General features: G+C 35.1%; 1 protein-coding gene across 1 annotated transcript in view; it reads left to right on the top strand.

The window, feature by feature from the left end:
* LOC128679151 (rho GTPase-activating protein 9-like) overlaps nt 1-22526 on the top strand; it is a 109081-nt gene that overhangs the window by 33011 nt on the left and 53544 nt on the right. The gene's annotated exons all lie outside the window — the stretch shown is intronic.

Here is a 22526-nt window from a genome sequence, read left to right as displayed (position 1 = left end):
TAACGTGTAGTAAGTAGGTAGGTATAATCTGACAACTCAGCCTTGAAGCAGATAATATGTTCAGTTTTGTACAAAATTTTTGTAATTGTGTGCGATAAAGTTTATTATATAAATAAAAAGAACTTGATAGTGGCTGAATGTTTCTGATTGTAAAGTCCTAATTTTGCGAAAAAAATAAAATAAATAATGTAAATATAGGTAAACAAAATGAATAGCACAATTTTCGTGAAATCCGCTGCATGTACATCGTACATAAACTTCTCGAATAATACAATGATTTCTATGTCCTGGTATTAACGGTGAAATTGCAATAAATTTGTGTATGTTTGTGCTTGTATTGTTGGCTGTATGTGAGCATAATTAAAACACTATCAATGTAATGTATTTTTAAACTCATTAATGTTCTCGTTATGAAATACTTTCAAGTTTGGCCTCGTCGCCGCCGGATGATACAAATTCTGTTATATGAAGACCAGCCAAGTCCGAATCGTGTTCTTTATTATATGGTTCCTAAACGTGGGAATCAAAAAAAATATTTAAAAAATATTTAAAAAAATATTTAATCAATAAAAATGTTACGCCTCGGGTGGCCGAGGCGCCATTATTATGTCAGTATTTTTTGCAAGTTAATTTTCTACACAGATACAGTATCGCGTTTTGTCTTTTGCTGGATAGATAGAGCCAACAGAGAAACTCGAAAGCCACGTTGCTAGTGTCGTCTACGAAAAAGAATCTCCAGTTTTCATTCTCTTCTTCTTTCATTCAAGCCAGGCGTCGAGCGCTCGATTTTATTTTAGAAAAATTTTATATAAATTATTTAAATGGATATTGTTATTTTAGAGAACCAGTCTATTTATATATGGAACCCTAACAAAATATACTTTATAGTTTATTTATTATCAATTATTCTGATACAATTATTTAAGGATTGCTTATTCAATAAATTTATATGTTATGCTGTGTACACTATATTGGATTATATACATTAGTTTAAAACTATTGTTGAATGAAATTATGTATTGTATTATTCCTGTATTCTGTTTGTGTGCCTAATAAATAAAATAAAAATTAGTATTTATTGATCGAAAAATATTTTTCAAGTACAAAAATTATATTGATTATTGAACCGAAACGAAACCAATATCCAACAAGTCCCGTTCAAACGCTGTATTTATAAACTTGACGGATCTCCTGTCACAATGCCTATACCAGATTTAATTCCGAATCTTGCCAGTAAACATTCGACCTTGTGGCCTAGCAATAAGATGGGTTATGCGATGTCGTTAAGGCAGGAAGCTGGGGGAACGGTGACAGGAAGACGCCAATTGTACTGTTTTGCCCTTGTGAAGACTGTATTGCTTACTACGTAGTTTTATATTTTCATTGCTAAAGTTGTTATATAACTGTTCTAGCTTAAGGATCTGTATGAGGAAGGAAAGGCCTATCTAAGATACTGATACCTAATATTATTTTGTTACCTATTTTTATTAATAAACGGATCCATCATCCCTTGATCTTTCCCTATTTGAGAATATTATTTCTAACAGGGCTATCGACTATAATTAAGAACGCCTATACGCGTGTGGTTCCGCCTTAGAATAGGACCACTCCATATCCTCCTATTGATGTCGTACGAGGCGATGATGATATTCTTAAATGTTCTTTGCATATTCCCCTGTAATTTCCCACTTTTTATCTAAAAAGCTAGTTCATAACTTGCCATTTATTTTTCAGTTTACAAATGATTCCCAACGACCAAATTAATAACTAAACCATCACACCATTTGTAGCTTATTTGTGATGCAAATTTAAACTAACACTCAAGAGCAAGAAAATAAATTAAACGATTTCGGTTTTGTGACAGAAAGTTGAATGTGTAAAATCTGGGCCGTCTGCATTTTTGATGATTGATAAATATTTCTTGGTAAATTATCTGTGCTACATTTAAAGGTTTTCTGTGTTAGCAATGGAAGTATTTATTATATTACCTGTGACAATACTATAAAACGGTTACTAGTAATAGTACATACTTATCTGTATTAAGCTTACCATAACATGGCATGAATTTGCAATGAATTTAGATGGCTGTTTTTTTAAACGTGACAAAGGATTTTCATTTAATAATCTAGATTTTTCTTAGTGATGTTTCGAGTTCGTACTCGTGTTCGTATTCTTTGTACTCGGAGTGTCTCTCTTGGAATTTTCCGTACATTTTCGTAAGGTGCCAACTCCCAACAGGCATTTTCTGAAAAAAATTGAGAACTTCCGATATCTTTTAAAAATATATAAAAACACACAAATGGAGGCGTCACTTGCTACGTAACTCCAATTGATTTACTATCAAAATGCCATGCATCTATGTGTAATTGTGGACATAATGATTTCATTACTTGGGTGATAGTCACCGCATCATTGTGGTAACATAAGTATTTCGTCTCATGTTCACGTGTGACAGTAATCAAATCACAGATATATGAACATCATAAAATCAATATATACCTATTTATTTGTAAACTAGCGGTCCGTCCCGGCTTCGCTCGGGTAAAACCATAATAAATAGGAATCATACTATCTATTGGCGTGCGAGCATAGTTACCCTGCATGGACCTTTATGTCTGAGTAATTGGGGCGAGGTTTTAATGAAAACTGGGTGCTTAAAAGGCTAATATAATTGATAATTTTCACTGTTATACTGAGTTCACGTTTTTGAAAGTTAGAGCTTAGGAAATAACAATACGTGTCAATAGTTCAACGATCTGTAATCAAGTGAAGTCATACTGAAGTGATAAATATGAAGCAAAAGAATGAATGACATTTGACGTGTGAATGAATGAATGGAACTTGGATTGTTACGTTAATCTAATGTATATTTTACGGCTGAACTCCGATGATCGGCTGCACTTAGGTCTAGCCGCCTAAACTAGGTATAGCCGCACTTCGGAGTTCAGCCGTAAAGTATAATATATATCCTTAGCAATGCATAAGAAAAAGAGGTCGAGATAACGATGAAAGAGATAGCAATAAACATATGTTGTATCAAAAAGTTCTTGGGACTAAGGGCTCCAGTATATCGTCATAGTTTTTCCATGGTTGTGGATTACGAAATATTACCACAGATATAAGAACACATATGTTCTGTTTATATATCTGTGAATATTATAAATTAATTCGTCACAGTCTGTTGGCTAGATGCAGAGATTGGAGGGTGCAACTTCCTCCGCGTATCGGCTCCATCTTTTTATAGTTTCTGCATGAAATAATCCGTTGGTTGTAAGAAGCTGAGCGCAGTTCTGTTATGCAACACGTGTATACGCATAAAAAAATATGAGGACGTTATATGGTGTTTCTTTACTGGTTAAACAGTCATTATCATGTAATTTAAGAGCCACAGGCGCCGGTGGAGTTCCTTCAGTGGGATGTTTCTCTGAGATTTCGACAGCTGCGGCCGCGCTGTCATTACATTTTTTCAAATTTTAACAAAGACAAGAATTAGTTTACTATGTGACTTTAAAATAAACTGTATTTACTGTGGCAATTGCCGTGTGAGTGCCGAGAGAGTAGAGTTTTTTTAAAGGACAATCGATTTGTGGAGCGCTGAGAATCTGCTGTTAATTTTATGAATGACAAGCCGCGCGCCGGGGCATTGCTCGCGGAGAATTTTCCTAAAAAAGTACCCTATGTGTTATTCCAATTATATTCTACCCGTCTACCAAATTTCATAACAATCTGTCCAGTAGATTTTGCGTGAAAGATTAACATACTCGCACATCCATTTATTACACACCATCCTCATAAACTTTCGCATTTATAATATTAGTAGGATAGGTTTGATTTTGGAAATGATCCCTTCCTCCACAAAATTGATGGATTGAGTGATTGTACATCTTTTATCTCATGTGGGGACAGACAGATATAATTTCCACACATAGACATAGTCATGTCGTACAAGTATAAAAATCTTTTAAAACACATTTAATACCTACAGACTAAACAATGGTTATAATTACTTAATTTTAATTTATTAATATTAATTCATCTTTATACTTGTAGATATTAAGTATTTCTTATATATAACAGTCTTCAGTATTATATCTAACAATTGAAAAACGTGAACAATCTCACGTTTCATCTTTCATCTCTTGATTGCAACAAGATATGTGTATGATGAACACAATTCAAATTTTCATAACCACAAATTATCATATTTACCTAAGCAACCATTTTGTTAAATTACCTGATAAATAATATTATGTTACAATGTAAAATGTATTACCATAGATTACCTGGCGTTTCTTTTTTGTTGGTCTATGACTCTGGCTGAGAACGTAATGATGTTATTAATGGTTTTAAAAGAGACTCATTTTACATCAATAGGTTTATAGTATAAAATAAAATCGCCTGTACCTGTCTGTTTCAGACTACGCAGTTTTAAACTACGCAACGGATTGTGATACAGTTTTCACTGCTATTTCGTGCGAATTTAGTGCGAAGCAGGGCCAATTTTTATATAATATCCTTCATACGCCATAATTTTATCATAATTTGTCGCGGTTGCACTCGGGTAAAGTAAACTATAACAAATTATACACCTTTTGGTACAAAATTCCGTTCAGTGATTTTGAGTTTAGCGCGTTTATACAGATAGACGGACACGTCAGGGGCATTTATTTTGTATTATGTAAGCATGTAGTGTGTAATTAAACGAGTCTTTAAAATTTTCATGGCTAATTCACGTCATCCAAGCGTCAAAAATAACATCTGTACAAATCACATGTTTACTTTCCCGCCATTACGTCTTCCCGTTGGTTAGCCAGCTGGCCAAATGTTTTGACTCTTTATTGAGCAACTGCAGTCGTAGACAGAGAAAGCTATAGACCCGATCATATCTTTCATTTCGCTCATACAAGGAAGAGATAATATTATTATTACAATGATTATATGCCCTATAGTCGTATTCCTCATGGGTGAGGGTCGTGGTCATTACGTGGAAGGAAACACATACAACAATTTTCTTGGCATTATTAATGGTGTGGCCATTTCCTTATCCATTTCACAAACAAGTTAATAATAATCAACCAGTGTGCAGGTTCCCTCACGTTGTTTTCCTTCACCGGAAGCAAGTGGTGGTCGATAAAAACTACTATACATGAGTCAGATTCGTATACAAACTCATGTGGCACAAGTAGCATTCGAACCTGGGACCTTTCGGTTCACAGGTCTTAACCATTACACCACCACCGCTTCATATTGATAATTAATATACAATATTAGTAATACATGTAATTATCAAGTTACATGTTGGCCTACATAGTGAACACTGCTACAAAACCACAATTAATAGATAGACGGACAAATCTCGTATATACATATATATTTAAAAAGATGTAATAATGTATTAACCTAGATTCGTATGTAATTGCAATAATGGATTGATCTTATGATGCAAGGAAGCTATATTTACAATATTGCTTATTATTTCTTAGACTAAATGAAAATTTGTGTACTTATATGTAGGTTTTGAAATACAGATATCTCTTACTCAACAATGTATGATGTGAACTAAGTAATAGTTTAAATTTGTAATATCTTATTTGATTTTGTTACATGTTTGAGAAACAAGAATAACTTTGTAATAAATCTTGTATTTGTATTTTATGTTGATATTGTATTAGGTTAATATCTAATGATGAATGATAGAAGAGCGAGGGTTTCTAACGCAAGCATATTTTTGCTTAAAAGAAAATCTCAATGTATTATAGATAACTATGTAATGTTTTGAGAAATAAATAATTTAATTTCTTTTTAATTTTTAATGTAAAGTCTTTTTGCATTGGTAATAAGAGCGAATATGCAAAAAGAATTAAATAGGACTATATGAATTTAACTCTTATCAATGTGACTCATGTAATGTGCCGTAATTTTTATCGATTAATAGGTACATATGCTTGCTTTGGCTTGCTCGAAGGAAAACGTGAAAAATAGTTAAGTTATAGTTAGCTATTTAAATCTTCTACTATTTAGTCATAGCTATGTTAGTGTCAGAAGTAGGACGCCCTCAGAGGGCCAGGTCAGAGGGCACTAGACAAAGTCAAAATGATTATGATAAATATACAGACACAATGGATAAACACATCCGTTAATTATTAACGAATGACGCATATTGTTGCAATTATGGCACAGAAAATATATGTTATATATATGGTATAATTGGTATAGGATGGCAAACGAGCTATCGGGCTGGGCGGATGGTAAGCGAACACCGCTGTCCAGAAACAAGCTCAACCCTGGTATTGCGCTTGTTTCTGGTCTGGTCTGGTCTGGCGCTTGTGGCTTGGTTCCTGGTATTGCGCTAACACAGAAGCGTCACCGGCCTTTCAAGAAGTCCTATATTAGTTTCTTGATGATGATACATAATAGAGGTTTTCAAAAACATTTTTGTTATTGAACTTCTTGTTATCGTCTATTTTTATACTTTGTTAGAAAATATTATGATTGCAATTCCCACTCGCCCACTCCCACAGCTGAGCAAAGGACTGAAGCGATATTATTAAGAGTAGTAATTTCATGAAGCGGTGGTGGTGTAGTGGTTAAGACGCCCGCCTGTGGATCGAAAGGTCCCAGGCTCGAATCGAAATGTATCCAAATTCGAATGTATAGTTGTTTTCATGGAGCACCACTTGCTTCCGGTGAAGGAAACACGCTAAGTGAGTCTGTGTACGTGGCATCGTAGTCATCAACGGGTGAACCGATTTGGATGCGGTTTTTTTTTATTTGATAGCTAATTTTTATGCGGTGGTTCTTAGATATGTTTGATCAAAATCGGTTCAGCCGTTCAAAAGTTGTACCGAAAGGAATATTGAACGTCGGGGGTTTTTTAATTTGTGTAATAATGTATGTATTTGAATAAATTGTGTATATTTTTGATAAACCATTTATTCAATTATTCAGTGAGGCAAGCCATTGCAATATTGAATTGAACTTTCGCATGTCAGAATTGTCCGTAATCGATGCGGTTCACAGACATTCATCGGCCGGTAACAATGGGAACGCAAGATTGCTTTGAGCGAGTATTTTACTTTCCAATTCAATGAATTCGTACTTATGTATAGATACTTGCAATTGTAATGTTTCGGCGTCGCGAAGTCACTGTTTCAAAAATATACTTATTTACAATTTTAACTTTACATAATTTACAATTATACTATACGTCATTGGGGAAATAAAATACAAAGAACCAGCCAAGTGCGAGTTCGAATCGCGTACCGAGGGTTCCGTGCAAAATTTTGAAGATTATCTCCTGAGCGCGATCTAAAAATTAGTGGTAATGGCTTTTCACCAATCTGTATGCACTCATTTTGTACGAAACTAATTACAAATATAACTTTTCTTCTGTGATGTGAGTAGAAATTACCAATTTTTTGATTTTTTCCTATATCAGTATAGTATGCACTTACTTTATCCCAAATTTCATGATTCATATAGGTTTTAATTTCTTTGTGGAATCGCAAAATGCACTCATTTTGTATGGAATAAATTACAAATATAACTTTTTTTTCTGTGATGCAACTACAAATTACCAATTTCGGTTCAGTCGTTTTTGAAATATTTACAATTTTGTAAAAAAAAAAAAATATTGTGTTCGCGAGGTCTAATTTCGCGGCGAACAACTAGTTATCACAGTGTTACTACCAGCCTAACCGCCAGTTGTAACTCGGGTGATGTTTCACAGTATAACGTAATAGTTGCAGAGATTCTCTGTCATTTCACCTGAGTGTTTCCCTGTTGCTCCTCCCTGAGCCATAGAGCGTCTGAGCTCAAGGTCCGATTTCCTACATTTTCTCCTCAAATTTGCAGTATTCGCGACCGTATTCACGCGTCATCTTAAACAACATCGTGCAAGCGCTTCTTAGAATTTCAACTTACCTATTATTGTTTTTAGCATTTTATATACTTCCTATTGTGACTTCCTTGTGATTTTAGTGGTAAGACATTACTGGTCTTCGTTAACACCTAGGTATTAACGAAGACCAGTAATGTAATAATACGTATACAGGCATCTGATGCAATTACCAAAGTTTCACCACCTTCTGATAGGGCCAGCCGGGAGCGGCATAGCCGGACATTTGTTCTACACATAATTCGCAACACGTAGACGTAATAGTATCAGTGTGGTACATTCTGTCCCAACAATAAAGCGTTTAACTTTCTTCACCTAGGGATATGCAAATATTACCAACATTACGAGAGCAACATTGCGCAAGCGCATTACCACCGTAATGCATTTCATGTGCAATATAATGCGTAAGAGCAAATGCATTTGTTGATGCAGTATTTAATGTCAGCGTTTCATTTTTTGGGGTCCCTTTTCGCTTTTATTTTCGCATTCTTTGCCATACCAGTTTTGGCATAAAATATTTTGGCCTAAATAGGCCTTTGGCATACGGGTAAATGTGGCATAATTAACTTAAAATCATCATGCCGTAATACAGTATGTTATATATATTACATTATGGCTTGAATTTTTAAGCTGTAAGCTTAAAAATTAGATAGAGATGATAGAGATCCATAAACACAAGAAACGGTGGAAGCTGAAGCTTGTATAATATACGAGGAACCTGTACACTCGCATCTCGGTGAGGTACTACAATAAGAGCTAGGTCCCATTGCTCAGTCGCGCTCCGTCGGTTTTGACGTCCGTCAGTATACAGACAACTAGATATTGCCCGGGCTTTCGCTCCCGTGGGAACTTCGATAAAATATAGCCTATATTGGATAATGTACCTTTCCAATGGTGAAATAATTTTTGAAATCGTTTCGGTAGTTTCGGAGATTACCCGCCTCAAACATACAAACGCTTACCTCTTTATAATAATAGTATAGATAGTATATATTTAGAACAACGCAGAAATTGTATGAAGTTTCTTTTGTAAACTCACGAAACTCATGAAATTGTAGAATTCGCGTCAGTGTCAAAACTTATAGAAAAAATCAGACTACGACGCGACGACGGTGTGGGTGCGTCGTAGCAACGGAGCACGACTGAGCAATGGGACATGGCTCTAAGCTCGCTAGGGGCACATAGTAAATAATAGGAGGAGTGTATAAACATTGCCTATATTTTCCCTCTTATAGTACCAGTATTGATTTGTTTAGATGTTTTCACATTCACTCCTAATTCCTTCAAATTACAACCTCATAACAGCAAGGTCGCAACTTTCATTTTTACAAAATAATTATGATAATTAGGACTAATCAGACCGACACGGCGCTGTGCCGAGAGTATTGGGGGTCGATTCTGAGAACGTGACGTCACTAGCAATCGTAACTAAATGGTTTTTTAATCAATAGTTCTTCAGATCGAAATAACTCTTAAATATAAATAAAAATCGGCTTTTTATTTATTTAAATACATCAGAAAAAGCGGGGAGAAGAGGGGCAGGCTTTCAGCCTAGCCATTTACCTAGCCTTTTTACATTGTCTAGGAAATCATCAGGATTTTCTTAGTTCGGATATCTATGAAGGAAAGAAGTATCGAACGAAATTGAGAGACCCTACATATAATGTGGCGACCCTGCATAGGCAGAGAGAGGCCGAGAAGATGTAGATGAACAAGAGAGAGAATGTCACAAGTTTCTGGAACTTTGTTCAACAAAAATCTTAAATAAATAACAAGGAACTACGATTGAATAGCCATAGGGACACGATGTCGACTTACGTTGTCAGAATCGACCTGCCCTGTTTCAAGGTGTTAATACAAGGCTAATCTGAAGAAAGTTTGCTAATTGTCTGGCTTCTACGTGGGTTTGAATATGCTCATATCAAAAAAATACACACAGAAGTGATTCGAATAGGTGCAATCTGCGCTAAACGCGAAGACAGAGAAAGCTATAAACACCTCATATCTTGCATTTCGCTCACACAAGAAAGAGATGTGCGTATTAGAAATAAGTACATGAGAAGGAGACAGGGCATACATCTTTTGTCATGCCTGGCCTAATCTGTCATCGGGTGTGAGAAGAGTCGGGTTGAGCCGTGAATTTGTATAAAAATCTTACGTCTTCAAGCTTCTGCCCGCGGCTTCATCCGCGTTAATTTTCCGGAATGAAAGGTACCCTATGTCCTTCTCCATACTTCAAAATACATGTATGTAAAATTTCAAAAAGATTTATTGAGTAGATAGAGCGTGAAGAGGTAACAAACAAACAAATAATCTTACTTTTACATGTATAATATTAGTTAGTATTTAGATACAATCGCCTAGTTTTAGTTTTTTGTCTCTGTGTGCTGAATGACATAACGAATGAAAAGTGATGCGATCGCGACCTTGAATGATACGACAAAATCCCGTTTTTTTTGTCGCCATTTTGTTTTGGCGGTAAATATGACATTTGGTGTCATAAAAATTGCTTTGTGTAGATACGGCACATTTATTAGGGAGTGTTTTACAATAACAAGGTGTATTCATGATTATTAAAGATAAAACGTTTTACGAAACATTAAAAAAAAACCCTAAGATCGCCTGATTTAACAGCTCATGACTTTTTTTGTGGGGCTATCTAAAGGGACATGACTATGCTAACAGGCCAATGAACCTTCAGCAATTAAAACAACATATTCGAGACACAGTCACTGAGATAACGCAGGAAATGTGATGAAAAACTCAGTGAAAAGGGTTCGCATCTGCGGTGGTGTTAGAGAGGGACATTTGTCTGATATTGTTTTCCATGTTTAACTGCCGGCCCTAAATACTATGTTTAACAAGGTATACTTGATATATTTTATATTTCATGGAATAAAATTATAAAACTAAAGTTTTTATTTGGCCACCCTGTATATCATAATCGTTCATTGACTGTAGTATCAGTAGTTAACAAAAGCAAGTCACGATTGTCACGATGCATACTAATAGTGATTTCAAACAAACACATTAACGTACAATGTTATTATGACATATTTATTTGAAGACTGGACATGACCGACCCTCTCATCTCAGAGTTTACCCTGTTACTTCGGCAGCCGTTGAGCGTCGGAGCCCAGGGTCAGTTTTCCTACATTTTCGTCTCCACTTCGCACGGTCGTCGGCATCCCTAGTTGTCAGACCATTGGCACGCATATCATCTTTGACAACGACAGTAAATATTTATAACATGGAATTAGTAAGTACTAATTGTACGAATAACTTACTAAATCCATGATTTATAATGAATGCTTTTACAAATTGTACTTAGTATAATAAAGGTAAATTATAGTAAAATGACCGACCGATTTTAATAGAAAACGATAGCCAATAACCGACCAATTTTACGACCGGGTGCCTGTCGGACGTTAACCTTCTTTTGCAATGCTGTTGTTGTCATATACATGTCTAGGTTAATGTTATATTCCTTTGTCGCATCGTACGACATCTGCGGTGATTTTTTTAAAATATAACTGGGGAAATATGGCGACAGTCACAAGGACCGTACAGCCGAAACATTAACAGCTCAAAGGCCTCCCAGGTGGAAACGAACCTCGGCTTTGGGCGTTACTCGAAAATGGCCAGAGCGGTATATTGCTCAAGGTGCCTGAAGGGCCTATTGAGAGAAGCGTCCTGGTGCCGCCGGGCGGTACCGAGTGAACGCTGAAGATGTCCTCTTCCGGCGAGGATATAGGTACGTGGGTACCATCAAAATAGAAAGTCGCTGTGATTTATTTCTCGTCTGTTTTATGATTAACTATAGTCGCGGCTATTGTTATTTGTTGCGCAACTTGTCATTTCGTTAATAATAATAAATCTAATTTGTAAGTGCCAAATCTACATTTTAGATCTGTGTAGTTAATTTTTACGAGACTATTTTAATAAAACTATTATTATAAAATTAAAACTATTTTAATAAAATATTTTAAGAAAGGATATATACGAAAGTCCCCTCCTCATGTACCACAGTGCAATAAATAGATAAATAATTGTACAATGCTTGACTCTGGTAGAAGGGGCAAACCCAATGAGTGATGGCTGGATGATATTTTTGCCAAGGGTATGACAATCTGACAACTAGGGATGTGTGGAAGTGGAGACGAAAAAGCAGGAAAGGTCACAGATTACATAATAGTTTCCCAAGTACACCTTACTTGGCTGCGACGGCTGAGGAAGAAACGATCAGACGAGAGACAGAGAAGACCTATATATAGTACAGCGAATTGCGGAAAACAATATCACAGATCATTAGCTGTTTGGTTCTATATAAAAGAACTCTAAAACAAGAACATTTATGAAAAATACTGGCTAATTATTAGTTACCATAAAAAAAACCTTGAAAATAATTATGTATCGATTAATGTAACGATTTGTCCCAGAGACCTTGCAATCGTGTTTTCTATAAGCAGTGTAATCGAGATAGCTGTTCGATTATCGATATAATCGCCTCCTGAATGTCAGGCTAATTGCATGGCATCGTTATGAGGTTATGGAACTAAATTTGCGATTAATTGTGGCTGTGGAAGTAATTGATGAATGAAGAAAGATGAATTTAATATAATAGTATTGAACTATCGGCCTGTCCAGGCTTCGTATGTATTACAAGTATACTTAAAGCTAAAGTATTTTTTGTCTCGTTCTGTCAATGTCAAATATCGTAATGCGATAGTGACAAAACATATTTTAGCTTATACTGTACTTATAAGAAATAAATATGAATAACTATTTCTACATACCTACTAGCGGCTTCGCTTAGGAAAAACCATAATAAAAATAGCCTATGTCACTCCTGAAGGTTTCTCCTCTGTGCCAAATATCATCAAAATCGGTCTAGTAGATTTTAAGTTTATTCATTACAAACAAAAATACAAATCATTCCTCTTTATAATATTGGTATGGATTTAATAATATGTATTTAGGTAGTGGAAATTAATTGCCAAATCATTTCCATCTCAATTATGTAATAAATGAGCAACCATTTTGAGACACGGAACCCTGAAACATCGGACAGTGGCCTTGTTAGTTAATAGATCAAAAAGGCTTTATTTTTAGAGCCCGCATCGTGCAAGTTCACCCTGTTGCGTATTTGCAAACCATGAAAGGCAATGTTGTAATCGAATATGGTTTCACAGCATAATTTTCGTTGGCTACGTGCTCACAATTTATCGCAGAAACTCAAAATACTTAATGCAAAAAATATGAAAAATTTTCATTAATTGAGGTTTTCATTTTGTAATTGAACCTAATTAATTATTTTTATTTGTAGAAAATATACACACACCTTATTATAAAGTGATATCTTAGCTTCGTTTTCAACGTCGTAAGTCAAATCATTCAGAAATTAGACCTTCACAGGTATTTTTTTCAATACCAGTACATGTTCTAAATTAGATATTATTTATTTTGATAAATAATATTTAATTTAGCTACAAAATATTTACATTTCGAAACGACTACTGCTGAGAGGAAATGCCTAAAATTTGGTATCTGTTATGTAGTGCAATATATTTAAAAAAAAGTTAAAACCAGTTTTATTCTGTAATAACAAACCAGTTTTATGCCATATCGATGGCATATTTGATGTCATATAGAACCATTAAACTAGTAGGGACTCCGTAAGTACTTACTAAATCCATGTGTAGGGCGTAGGTTTTAAAAATACGCTTCCAAGCATGAACTCCGACCTTTTCTCTGTGTAGCGCTGAAGGGGGTGGAAAATATATGACCATCAACTACAGACCTTCATTGCTTTCAGACTTTGACTTATGACTCCGTTTTGTTCTCAAGACTATAAAATAAATTGGACGATTTCTAACGAGCTTTTGTCATCTATTTTATATTTTTTAACCCCTGACGCAAAAAGAGGCGTGTTATAAGTATAACGTGTCTGTCTGTGTATCTGTCTATGGAATCGTAGCTGCCTTACGGATGAACCGATTTTCGTTTAGTTTATTTTTTTTTTTTTGTGTCATAGATAATTTTATCCCGAGTGTTCTTAGTTGTTTCATGGAAATCGGTTCAGACGATCAAAAGTTGTAGCGAAATTAATATACAAAGACGGGGGTTTTTAATTTGTCTAACAAATAATGATTTTACTTATTTGTATCATATCTAGCCAGTTACATAGAAGAGATGTTTACACAATGTGGGCATGGTTGACTGTACCATGCCCACATAATGTCAGCTAGGAAATTGTCTATGCATCGGAGACAAGGTCACTGACACGGTTTGTTTGTTTGTCCGTGACTCGTAGCGATGTGTCGATTGGAAGACTTTCACTCTACCTACACAATATTTGATAGTCTACCTGGTTGCATGCGTTCATATCCGAGCGCTAATCGTGTTTATTAATATCGATACTATTATTATAAAGAGGTAAGAATTTGTGAGTTTCTATGTTTGAGGCGGGTAATCTCCGAAACTACCGAACCGATTTCAAAAATTCTTACACCATTGGAAAGGTACATTATCCAAGATTGCTATAGGCTATATTTTATTCCAAAATTCCCACGGGAGCTAAGCCCCGGGCAACATCTAGTTTATTAATGAAAATATTTACTGTTTTCTTTTGAAAATATGGACGCAAGGTGTACGGGTAGAGATACTCTCTACGTTTAGAGACCGTACGTACATCTTGCGTCCATTGAATTTTAAGGCCGAAGGGGCAAACTCAAAAAGGCTTCGTCAAAGATAACATTATTATGCTTGCGTGGTCTGATAATTATCAATATACCTACCGTTACATGTTGAGACGAAAAAGTATAGAATATAACCTTTTATCTTCTAGGTATTACTATTCACAGAATTGGAGCCTCAGCAGACTACCTACTTGTATACGTTTACGTTCCTACCGTAACCGTGTTATTCTATTGTTAATATTTATTTTCACCTAGTAGTAGTATATTTATTTATTTATTTATTTATTTATGTACACAACATAACAGTGTAAATATAAAACTTACAAATAGGAAACTAAGTACAAAGGTACTACTTATTTCTATAAAAATTTCTTCCAGTAGACCCGCGAAAGAAGAATGGGAAACAAAAAGGCATTGGCGTGTACAAAACATAAAATTACAATAAACTTAAATTATTTTATATAATGCATAATATAATATAATGTATAAAACATGTATAAGAACTACATATAGTAAATAAACTATAATAGTAAAAACAAATAATATATACATATATACTTATATATATTAGGATCAAACAGAAAGGAGATGTTCCTTAAACCTTTTCTTAAAGATCGAAATTGTTTTTGACTCCTGTATACTAATTGGAAGTAGATTCCATAACCTGACTGCTTCCTGACAGAGTATGAGGTAGAATTATGAAGAGGGAATTTCAAAATTATATTTTCTTTTCTTGTGTCTTGTTAGCGATCTAACGTTTTCCGTTCGATATACTTACCTATAGATGAAGAATTGATAATAAAACTGATGTGAATCTATAACATCACTCAAAAATAGAAAAGGTTTTTCTGGACGATATATAGGTACGGGGCATGAAGTATCTATCATACATAATTATCATAACCCGTCAACTATTATATTTTTCTATTATATTTTTCTTTCATTTCAGGTAAGTTAAAGATATGAATCCGGGCATCATTTTCCTTGAATTTGGTAAGAATGTAAATAGGTTAAAAACTATAAAATCTGAATTCAAGACGCGTATGTTTTGAAAAATATGGGATAGGTTATGTAGGTATATATTACCGACTTACTTTTCGTACAGTCTGTCAAGAAAGTGATGAAAATAAAGGAGGGCGCTGTCTCCTGTTGGCTGGCAACACTGGGCATTTATCAACCAAACCATTCTAATTGGTATTGCAATAGCAAAAAAAAATTGTTCGTTTAAAAGTTTAAAATCAGTTTTCATTACTTGACAGAATGTACAATAAAGCAGGGATTCAAAAATACCTATAATAAATGTAAAATCTGTTACAGAATTATTTATGTAATAAACTAGCCGCCCGCCGCGGCTTCGCTCGTGTAAAACCATAATACATTAACATTCACAGGAATCAAACTAACAATTAAAAAAACCCGCATCAAAATCCGTTGCGTAGTTTTAAAAATCTAAGCGTAGGTAGGTACCTATCAACTTAAACATAGGGACAGACGGACAGAGGGAAGAGGGAAGCGACTTTGTTTTATACTATGTTGTGAGCGATACTTGGAAACAAAATTTAAAAACAGTGTTCAAAATACTCTAGTCAGATACATATGAAATCTCTGCAATAAGTTTATTACAAACAACCAAAAAAAACCTTCGTTTTAAACCTCTAAATCTTACCAACAAATTGTGGCACTCACGCAGGAAAGGCTGTGACCTAGCTCCCGGACTAAGGTCAAGGTGAACAGGTGACCTTGAGGCATTGCAGCATCCGGCCACCCTTGTGTTACCCCCTAGTTTACCTCCGACCCAGACTTTCTACCCGGGTTGATTTAGCTTTCGTAGTTTATAACCTTTAAAAGTTTTCTTGCGAGGTTTATTAAAGTTCCATTTGTCATCACAGACCATTGGTTAAATGGTCTGTGTTTGTCAGTAATGGTTGGTACAAACTTGTAATAGGTGAGGTCAAAAAAACTGAATCAGGTACTTTCTTTAATATCAGTGAGTAGGTGGGTGAATTGTGGAGCATTTTGACCGCCGTTATACCGTCCTTCAAAATAAAGAACATTTAATAAAAGTAAACTAAAGAAATCCTAAAACTCAAAAATTGATAAAATTGTACACGGGTAGTGTCACCAAAACAGAATATACATATTAAAAAACAGCCCTCTGCCGCGTCTGTATATTTGTTCGCGATAAACTCAAAAACTACTGCACGGATTTTCATGCGGTTTTCACCAATAGATAGTGTGGTTCCTGAGGAAGGTTTAGGTGTATAATTTTTTGTTTTTACCCGAGCGAAGCCGGGACGGTCCGCTTATTATTCATAAATTAGGATTCTTGTCTTTGTTGAAATTTGAAGGTAAGTAATGACCGTAATCGAAATTCTCAGAAATACACCCAGGTATACTCTGCTGATTATCTTTTTATATAGGTAGGTCAGGTTACAATCATTTAATTCATTTAATTTAATATAATTAGACAATACCTTACTGATTTTACAACCGCTAGCGTGACGTCAACCTTCCTTGGGAATATTATTGTTGTCTATCAGCTCCCAAGGCGGTGTAATTTAGTAGTATGACATCGACAGGAGGATATGGAGTGGTCCTATTCTAGGGCGGGACCACACGCCACATATCGCTATAGAGAGCTAACGTAACCATGCATTACCCGCTCGATATAGGCGCATCATCGAAACCCGTCCATCCGGTAACAAGGTCACCGGTTACGGTCACTGCAGTCAGGTTACCGGCACCGGTACTCGAGACAATTTGTCGGCTGTTTTCTATCTCTCTTCAACTGGAATTGATTCAGAATTTTCTTGGTATTATAAATACTTCTAAGAGCTGAGAGCACGGAGCATTGCTCCGTTGCGCTGCGCAGTCCTCCGTGACGTGACCATTCGTAGACAGACAACGCTGAAATTGTATGGAGACTCGACGTACGTCAACGCACGTCAGAGGCAAAACGAAGTGAAGTCTATACTTATAAGTCCACACAGTAGTGTCAATGGACACTTTCCTTACCTACTTACTGTCTCGTTATTGTTTATTTTACACTGTTATAATTATCATATTAGTTACATAAATCAAATGAATTCTTTTAAGTTGATATAAGCATTTCCCACGACATGCACAATACATTCAAACAAACTATGTCATTGTGTTTTAACATGAAGTAGTAACATCGCCGCCTGTGCATATCTGATACCTGACCATGTTAGCTTTATGTAAATATTAAATTGATTCGGGGAAATTAGTAGGCTCACCACTAAATACACAACATATAGCACGTTACTGTCTAATTTTCCCGTATCATGATGCGTACATCGTGTAAAAACAGGACGCATTGACGTGTAATATACAGACAGACAGACTCGATAGAACATAATGACATGTTTTGGTGTGAAAAGTAGTTTTTTAAAATTCCTTTTTTTGGGTACAATGTAGCTAGCAACACACACTAACTAGTTTAGATCAAAGGAATTGTCTGTGTTCTGAGCGCACTAGCTAGACTGAATGCCAGCGACCTGCTGAGCCGGTTTAGTCTTCCGCCCTTGGTGTACCGTTTACCGTTTTTAGAAAAGGATTACTTTCACTGGTCGTATTAGGATGTTGCTCTTCTGTTTTGTTATGGCTTGTATCCTAACATCCTAACGCTCTGAGAAACACTTAATCGTAGTTTTGTAACTAGTGGGATAACTAGTAGTTCAGACAGCAGTCTCATTAAAAAACATTACATGTGGATAAGTACCTAATAATGCATGCACTCGACGCGACATCGATTGGCATTTGAAATTGAACCGGTAAAGTTTATTTACGCCTACTTGTCAGCTCTAGTGATGTTCTATAGTCGATTAACTTATCGATAAATTAATTTTGCCAATTATTTTTCACAGTAGAACGATGTCAAAATTTATTAAGTAAGCATTATGAAAAAAAAATATATATATATATTAAATTAATTTGAATCTGACTAAGCTTTTCCTTCGTATTGTGTGAGGTTGTAGATTGATCACAATGGCGTCAAATTATTTTGATGTCAGTAAAATTTGCCTTGGCGGTAAGCCAGCGCGCCCCTAGTGGAAAATTCAACCGCTTTGTTTAATGGCTGATACATACTATCGGTGAATTTAGATATCATCTGCATTCTGCTAATGCAATGCTAGAAACACAATAATATACGTTGCATTCGAGTCGATTCGACGAATTCTTCGTCGATAAAGTTTGACAAGTAAAGAAGCGAGTGCAATTAAAATTTACAGTTTTTCAAGGGCTAAAACTAAAAAATCTTAGGGAAAACTTGGATCGGCTCATAAAGTGACGTTTATGTGTGTCTATCGTTGAATGTTAAAGACTTAAACGTTCCTTATGTAAACACCAGTTATAATTTACCATTATGTAAGTACAGAGCATGGTTAGTCTTAACAACCATGAAGCTCTAGATGATACTGCAGGCCTACCATGAACTTCTACAGAACAATTCCAATGCAACTCAGTTCAATTTAGGATCCTAAAATGAATCGCGTTCATTGCGAATTTGCGATGCAGTTCAGTTTAGGTCGTAAAGTGGATCGCGTTAAGAGATGATGGTAAGCCCGGAGTCCGCACTGTTATGAATTTTTTTTTATGCAAATGCTTGCATAAAAATTGCTAATATTTTTTATCCGTAGCACGAACTGGCTTAAGTATAAATTTTTGGATCTTAATTACCATAAAGCTATTTTGTTTTATTATGTATTTCGATGTGTCTTAATTAGTTAGTAATATAACATAATAGTTATATCTTACGCCGGCCAAGAAATTGAGAAGGAATAGAGCGCGACCTCCAGTATCCTTACAACATATTAAAAAGCAAAGTTTTATGCGTCTATCTGCGATAAACTCACAACTACTGCACGGATTTTCATGCAGTTAATCAATGAATTGTATGCTTCTGGAGGAATATGATTTAATATAAGGTATACAGAGTTACTGATGTCAAACGCAAAACTTCCTAAAGACTACTTGGGTACATGAAAACAAGCAACTTTTATTCTACGACTTTTCGTGACTCGTAGTTTATTTTTTCACATAAAAAAAATACAATCTAATTTGCGATTCTACACATGTTAACTCTATGCAATAGCCGAGCAACACGAGACAGTACAGTAGCGTTATGTAGCGGAATCGAACACAGAGTTAACGTTTTATAGAAACAACATTAAAACTTAAAAAAAAGGTTTTTTTTTTTGTATTTATTACGTTTAGACAAAAGTCGTAGAACAAAAGATGTTAGTCTCTATGTACCTTATGCGCCTTTGGAAGGTTATGCGTTAGATACAAGTAACCCTGTATATATGTATACTTATAGGTGTATAATTTATATCTATAGCATCATGATCCCAACACTAGTGAACAGTCACACCAACAATCGTGGCTGGGAACTGGGCCACAGATAATACAGTAGGTATTATCGAGCTGGATTTAAATGTAATTTTACATTTTATGCAATGCAGTAGCTACGTAATTTCATGGACTAAAACTAAAGGGTTTGATAGAATTATCGTTGAGGTTGGTGTTCATATCCACAACTGTTTAAAATTTGCAAAATGATTGATTTATCTATACTAAATGTACGTGCTAGCATCGTAGTATCAGCATTTTCTCATAATTTACATAATTTTATATACAACTAGCGTCTCGCCCGGCTTCGCTCGGGTAAAAACATTATAAATTATACGCCTGAACCTTTCTTTTAGGAATCACCCTATTGGCGAAAACCGCTTGAAAATCCGTGCAGTGCTTAATTTTTGATTTTATTTTTATTTATTTTTATTTATAAGACTTTATTGTTCCAAGTAAAAACATACTTATAAACAAATGGCGAACTTAATGCTATAAGCATTCTCTCCCAGCTAACCATTAGGAGAAACAGAGAAAAGTTGTGCGGCGCAAAAATATCAAACACAAATAAGTACTACCACATACTAAAATACAATAATAACTACATATATAAAATATAAATAGCAAAGCATATATACATAAGACTACATATATATCAATATATGAATACATACAAACCAAAATAATAAAAATTATGTCCAAGAAATACAGATAAAAGCTAAACAGAAAAGAGAAAATCAGGAGGAAAAGGAGTCCAACAGATGAGCATGAACTCTTTTCTTGAAAGAAAATTTGTTGTTTAAGATGGTAATGTCAGCGGGCAAAGCATTCCAGAGTCGTGAAGATTGGAGGGCGAAGGAATTGGCCATGAAACAGGTCCGGAAAAGGGGGATATAAAGGAGGCGCGAGTTGGAAGAACGTAGTTGCCGTTCATGGGAGTCAGAAAGATATTTGAACCAGCATTTAAGATAATTAGGAGCTTGAGGGTTCAAAAGAACTGAGAATAGAGTGCAGAGCAGCCGAAGCTGTCTATGTTGTCGGATAGGAAGCCATTTAAGCTCCGATCGATACACAGAAATATGATCATATTTTATCGCGAACAAATAGACAGGCGCAGCAGAGAACTCAACGATACAATATTTTTAATCATTGATATGAAAATGATATACTCTCTCTATCTTTGTCTCTACTCCTTCGGTTTCTTTTCAACCATATGTATATATATACGCCATTTTCTTGTATGAGCGAAAATGAAGATATGACTAGGTCTATAGCCTTCTCTGTCTACAGTACGTCAAATTATTTTTCAGAATTTTCTGAGTTGTGTGAAATTTTTAACCCCATTGTCATGTTTCTGGTACGTCAAATGTCAACATAGTTATTCCCGTTCGAACTAGCGATACGATTTAATAATGTATCTTCACATGCAATTTTGAAACTTACCCTTGTTTAATTACGGTTGACTTTCGAAATTCAGTAACGTGGTTTGTATGTTCTTGTAATTCCGCAGAGCTGTGAACGATTTAGAAGTTTGTTACCATTGTGTACGGTTTAAAATAGGTTGTATTCTGGATTTATAGGATAGAAATAAACGATGGTAAGTAGGACAGACAGTTTGGCGGCGAACCAAAACGTTTGACACTGCACTATGGTGTAATTCGATTAGAAAATGGAAAATATCCACTGTTTATTCGATGATGGTTATCGAATATCAACTTAAAATCAGGAAACGAATCTTAAACAACTACGCGTATATTATATAACTAAGTTTTACATATGATACTATTTTTATTCAATAACAGAGCGTTATTGCCTTTATGAAAACAATTTATTCAAGTTAGTGCATAATTAATTACGAGATAAATATTCAGATTCGCCAATTAGAAGTATATCAAATATACTGCTAGTATTTCTGTGAATTGTAGTATTATTTATTCAGAAAATACCTATATATCGACGAGATTCACTTCCATCCCGCCTTCAGGATCCGAGAACAAGGTCAATTCGGGGCCATTTGTTTTTATTATTATGACCTCCATTCCATTAGCAATCCTTGTTACTTTTTTTCGAGACTAGCTGTCGCCTTTCGCTTCTTGCCAATATTTAACAAAGTAATATAATACATTATTAAAAATTTGTTTCTTTTTAAATTACAGACAGACACAACAATTTTATTTATTTGTGTTGTGTTAATGATGCTTACTATTCTTCTTTTCGAGTGTGTTATTGCTAGTACTGGTGTAAGGTTTTATTCAAGTCGCTTGAAGGCATCCGACATAAATTTTATGACTACCGAATTTTTTGGATAGGTGTAGGATTTTTTTTATATCTATGGGTGTAATAGCCATGTCTTATTAGTCACGCTCATATATAATAACTAGCCGCGCCCCAGGGCTTCGTTCCCGTGGGATTTTCGGGATATAAAGTACCATATGTGTTTAATTCAGGTGATATTTTACCCGTGTAACGTGTGACAATCGGTCCAGTAGATTTTGCGTGTAAGAGTAACAAACTTACATCCACATAAACTTTCGCATTTATAATTTTAGTAGAATAAT

Source organism: Plodia interpunctella, chromosome 21 (genome assembly GCF_027563975.2).
Source record: "Plodia interpunctella isolate USDA-ARS_2022_Savannah chromosome 21, ilPloInte3.2, whole genome shotgun sequence".
NCBI lineage: Eukaryota > Metazoa > Arthropoda > Insecta > Lepidoptera > Pyralidae > Plodia > Plodia interpunctella.
Note: the sequence above shows the minus strand (reverse complement) of the source record. Positions and strands in the feature narration are given on the sequence as shown.